Source organism: Saimiri boliviensis, chromosome 8 (genome assembly GCF_048565385.1).
Source record: "Saimiri boliviensis isolate mSaiBol1 chromosome 8, mSaiBol1.pri, whole genome shotgun sequence".
Taxonomy (NCBI): Eukaryota; Metazoa; Chordata; class Mammalia; order Primates; family Cebidae; genus Saimiri; species Saimiri boliviensis.
The window spans coordinates 860269-865893 of record NC_133456.1 but is presented as its reverse complement, the minus strand read 5'-3'; the positions used below and the strand labels follow the sequence as shown (position 1 = coordinate 865893).

The following is a 5625-nucleotide window of genomic DNA, read 5'->3' as shown; positions in this document are numbered from 1 at the left end:
TATCTGCAATCAATCCTTCAGAAAAATCTCTCACTTCTTCACTTTTGTGCAGTCTGTTAACTACAAATAAAATGATAGTGTCTGTCAGTCAAATGTAATACTTACATTAAAACCTGATTATTAATTCAGAAGCTCATGGAAAGCCAGGTTAATCTGAATAATATATTATTTTTCTTAGTCCACAATCTATCATTTCACAAACCATGGCTAATAGAATGAAAACAATAAAAAGCTCTGTTTAAATGAAAATGCCTAATATATTCCGCATCTCATTTATATCTTATTGTGTTAGGCAGGCTAATATGGCTAGTCTGTGAATGTGATACAAAGAAGATGATACATTTCTTTGTTTTAAAAACCTTAAGTATTCCCGCTAAACAGTGAATTTCCGAAGGCTTGCTATTATTTAAAATATTGCTTACTATTCCATTGACTTACTAAACAAACAATTTAAAGTTTAAAGGATTCAAAAAGAACATTAAAAAAAGAGATCTATGCATTTTTTAAAATCCCAATTTCTATTTTTTTAATGTTGAAAACATTCCTTTTAAATATATTTTTCCCAACTTTTATTTTGAGGTCAGGGGTATACGCGCAGGTTTGTTATACTGGCAAACGTGTGCCATGGTGGTTTGCCACACGGATAGTCCCATCACCCAGGTATTAAGCCCAGCATCCATTCTTCCTGATGTGCTCCCTCCTCCCATCTCCCACACTCTGACAGGCCCCAGTGAGTTTTGTTCCCCACTATGTGTCCATGTGTTCTTATCACTCAGCTTTCACTGATAAATCAGAACATGTAGTATTTGGTTTTCTTTTCCTGCATTAGTTTGCTGAGGATAATGGCTTCTAGCTCCACCCATGTCCCTGAAAAGATCACGGTTTTTTTTGGTTTTTTTTTTTTTTTTTTTTTTTTTTTTTTTTTGTGAGACAGAGTTTCGCTCTTGTTACCCAGGCTGGAGTGCAATGGCGCGATCTCGGCTCACCGCAACCTCCGCCTCCTGGGTTCAGGCAATTCTCCTGCCTCAGCCTCCTGAGTAGCTGGGATTACAGGCACGCGCCACCATGCCCAGCTAATTTTTCTTTTGTATTTTTAGTAGAGACGGGGTTTCACCGTGTTGACCAGGATGGTCTCGATCTCTCGACCTCGTGATCCACCCGCCTCGGCCTCCCAAAGTGCTGGGATGACAGGCTTGAGCCACCGCGCCCAGCCTAAGATCATGATCTTATTCCTTCTTATGGCTGCACAGTATTCCATGGTATATATGTACCACATTTTCTTTATCCAGTCTATCATTGATGGGCATTTAGGTTGATTACATGTCATTGCTATTATGAATAAAGCTGCAATAAACATAAACACACATGTATCTTTATAACAATGATTTATATTCCTTTGAGATATAAATCATTCTGTTATAGTGGATTTACTGCCTATACTATAGGCAGTAATGAGATTGCTGGGTTATGTGATATTTCTGCCTCTAGGTCTTTGAGGAATCACTGCACTGTCTCCTACAACAGTTGAACTAATTCACACTCCCACCAACAGTGCAATAGTGTTTTTTCTCCACAATCTCTCCAGCATCTGTTGTTTCTTGACTTCTTAATGATAATCATTCTGGTGGGCATAAGATGAGATCTCATTATGGTTTTGATTTGCATTTCTCTAATGATCAGTGATGTTGAGCTTTTTTACATATGTTTGTTGGGCACATGCCTGTCTTCTGAAAAGGTCTGTTCATGTCCTTTGCCCACATTTTAATGAGCCTGTTTTTTTCTTGTAAATTTATTTAAGTACCTTGTCAATGCTGGATATTAGACCTTTGTCAGATGGGTAGTCTGCAAAAATTTTCTCCCATTCTGTGGGCTGTCTGTTCACTCTGATGATAGTTTCTTTTGCTGTGCAGAAGCTCTTTAGTTTAATTAGATCCCATTTGTCAAGCTTTGCTTTCGTTGCAATTGCTTTTGGTATTTTCTTTATTAAATCTTTGCCCATGCCTGTGTCCTAAATGATATTGCCTAAATTTTCTTCTACGATTTTTATCATTTTGGGTTTTACAGTTACGTCTTCAATCCATCTTGAGTTGATTTTCATACATGGTGTTAAGAAAGGTGTCCAGTTTCAATTTTCTCGATGTGGTTAGTCAGTTAATTCTTTTAGCACCATTTGTTACATAGGAAATCCTTTCCCTATTGCTTGTTTTTGTCAAGTTTATTAAAGATCAGCTGGTCGTAGGTGTGCAGTCATATTTCTAGGTTCTCTATTCTGTTCCATTGGTCTATGTGTCTCTTCTTGTACCAGTACCATGCTATTTTGTTACTGTAGGCTTGTAGTTTTGCCAGGTGACATGATGCCTCCAGCTTTGTTCTTTTGGTTTAGGATTGTCTTGGCTATTTGGTCTCTTTTTGGGTTCCATATGAACTTTAAAATAGTTTTTTTCTAATTCTGTGAAGAATCTCAATGACAGTTTAATGGGAATAGCATTGAATCTATAAACTGCTTTTGACAGTGTGGCCATTTTCATATTGATTCTTCCTATCCATAAACATGGAATGTTTTTCCATTTGTTTGTGTCATCTCTGATTTCTTTGAGCAGTGGTTTGTAATTCTCCTTGAAGAGGTCCTTCACATCCATTGTTAGCTGTATTCCTAAGTATTTTATTCTTTTTGTGGCAACTGTGAATGGAAGTTCATTCATGATTTGGCTCTTTGCTTGCGTGCTGGTGCATAAGAATGCTTGTGATTCTTGCACACTGATTTTGTATCCTGAAACTTTGCTGAAGTTGCTTATCAGCTTAAGAAGCTTTTGGGCTGAGACAGTGGGGTTTTCTAGATATGGGATCATGTCACCTACAAACAGAGATAGTGTGACCTCCTCTCTTTCAATTGAATACTCTTTATTTCTTTCTCTTGCCTGATTGCCCTGGCCAGAACTTCCAACACTATGTTAAGCAGATGTGGTGAAAGAGGGCATCCTTGTTTTGCACTGGTTTTCAAGGGGAATGCTTCCAACTTTTGCCTATTCAGTAAGATATTGGCTCTGGGTTTGTCATCATGGTTCTTATTATTTTGAGATATGCTCCTTCAATACCTAATTTATTTAGATTTTTTTTAACATGAAGGGATGTTGAATTTTATTGAAGCTATTTTATGCATCTCTTGAGATGATCACATAGTTTTTGTCTTTAGTTCTGTTATGTGATAAATCACATTTACTGATTTGTGTATGTTGAACCAACCTTGAATCCCTGGGATGGATGAAGCTGATCTGATCATGATGGATAAGCTTTTTGTTGTGCTGCTGGATTCAGTTTGACAGTATTTTATTGAGGCTTTTTGCATTGATATTTATCAAGAACATTGGCCTGAAGATTTCTTTTTTGTTGTGTCTCTGCTAGGTTTTGGTATCAGAATGCTGCTGATGTCATAGAATGAGTTAGAAAGGAGTCCCTTCTTGTCAATTCTTTGAACTACTTTCAGTACAAATAGTACCAGTTCTTTGTACTTCTGGGAGAATTTGGCTGTGAATCCATCTGTTCCTGGACTTTTTTTGGTTAGTTGGCTATTTATTACTGACTCAATTTCAGGATTCTTTAATGTTCTATCCAGGAGTTCAATTTCTTCCTGGTTCAGTTATGGGGGGTGGGTATGTGTTCCGAAGTTCATCAGTTTCTTCTAGATTTTCTAGTTTATGTGCATAAAGGTAATAGTATTACCTGATGGTTGTATTTCTGTGGGGCCATTGGTGATAGCCCCTTATCACTTCTGATCATGTTTATTTGAATCTTCTCTCTTTTTCTCATTAGTCTTGCTAGCAGTCTACTTTATTAATTTTTTTCACAAAATCAGCTCTTGGATTTGTTGATTTCTTTGATGTGTTTTTTGTGTCTCTAGCTCCTTTGGTTCAGTTCTGATCTTGGTTATTTCTTGTGTTCTGCTAGCTTTGGGGTTTGTTTGCTCTTGGTTCTCTAGTTCCTTTAGTTGTTATATTAGGTTGTTAACTTGACATCTTTCCAGCTTTTCGATGTGGTTATTTAGTGCTATAAATTTTTCCTTTTAACACTGCTTTCACTATATCCCAGAGATTCTGATTCATTGTCTCTTTGTTCTCATTAGTTTCAAAGAACTTCTTGTTGTTTTCTGCCTTAATTTCATTATTTACCCAGGAATCATTCAGGAGCACGTCGTTCAATTACCATGTGGTTGTGTGGCTTTAGTGAATTTCTTTTTTTTTTTTTTTTTGAGATGGAGTTTCCCTCTTGTTACCCAGGCTGGAGTGCAATGGCGCGATCTCGGCTCACCGCAACCTCCGCCTCCTGGGTTCAGGCAATTCTCCTGCCTCAGCCTCCTGAGTAGCTGGGATTACAGGCACGCGCCACCACGCCCAGCTCATTTTTTGTATTTTTTTAGTAGAGACGGGGTTTCACCATGTTGACCAGGGTGGTCTCGATCTCTTGACCTCGTGATCCACCCACCTCGGCCTTCCAAAGTGCTAGGATTACAGGCGTGAGCCACTGCGCCCGGCCCGGCTTTAGTGAATTTCTTAATCTTGAGTTCCAATTTCATTACATGGTGGTCTGAGAGACTGTTATGATTTCAGGATTTTTGCATTTGCTGAGGGGTGTTTTACTTCTGATTATGTCATCAACTTTAGAGTAAGTGCCATGTGGCAATGAGAAGAATACATATTCTATTGTTTTTAGGTGGAGAGTTCTATAGATATCAGGTCCACTTGACCCAGAACTGAGTTCAGGTCCTGAATATCTTTGCTAATTTTCTGTCTGGATGATCTGTCTAATATTGACAGTGGGGTGTTAAAGTCTTCCACTGTTATTGTGTGGGAGTCTGAGTATCTTCGAAGATCTCTAAGAACTTGCTTTATGAATCAGGGTGCTCCTGTATCGGGTGCATATATAGTCAGGATAGTTAGCTCTTCTTGTTGAACACTTCACCATATGTAACGTCCTTCTTTGACTTTTTAAAAATCTTTGTTGGTTTAAAGTCTATTTTGTCAGAAACTGGGATTGCAACCACTGCTTTTTTTCTGTTTTCCATTTGCTTGGTAAATTTTCCTCCACCCCTTCATTTTGAGTTTATGTGTGTCTTTGCACGTGAGATGGATATCTAAAAGACAACATACTGATGGGTCCTGGCTCTTTATGCAGCTTGCCATTCTGTATCTTTTAATCACGGCATTTAGCCCATTTACATTTATGGTCAGTATTTTTACGTGTGGATTTGATCTTGTCATGATGATGCTAGCTGGTTATTTTGCAGACTTGAAAAATATGAAAAGCTTCACGAATTTGTGTGTCATCCTTGTGCAGGGGCCATGCTAATCATCTCCGTATTGTTCCAATTTTAGTATCTGTGCTGGCAAAGTGAGCAATTTCAATTCTATTCTTTTTGTTCTTAGAAAATAAAAATTTCAATTATTATATTATTATTTGCTTATCCTAGTGTGAAAGATATCACTTGCCTGGATGATTCCAAATCCTCCAGCTTGCTATGGTCATCCATTCAGACATCCTGGCTTACCTAGGGATAGAAACCTAGTTTTTTGTCAAGAGAGTGGGGAATGGTGTGAAAATTTAAGTTTCTCAAAACCTGTAGTTATAGTA

The 5625-nt window shown here is 37.9% G+C and overlaps 1 non-coding gene across 1 annotated transcript; it reads right to left on the bottom strand.

The window, feature by feature from the left end:
• Positions 1–5286: 5286 nt before the first annotated feature.
• Positions 5287–5393, bottom strand: LOC120367317 (U6 spliceosomal RNA). The gene has a single exon (XR_005581720.1). It is a non-coding gene; the product is annotated as a U6 spliceosomal RNA (small nuclear RNA).
• Between the last annotated feature and the right edge of the window lie 232 nt (positions 5394–5625).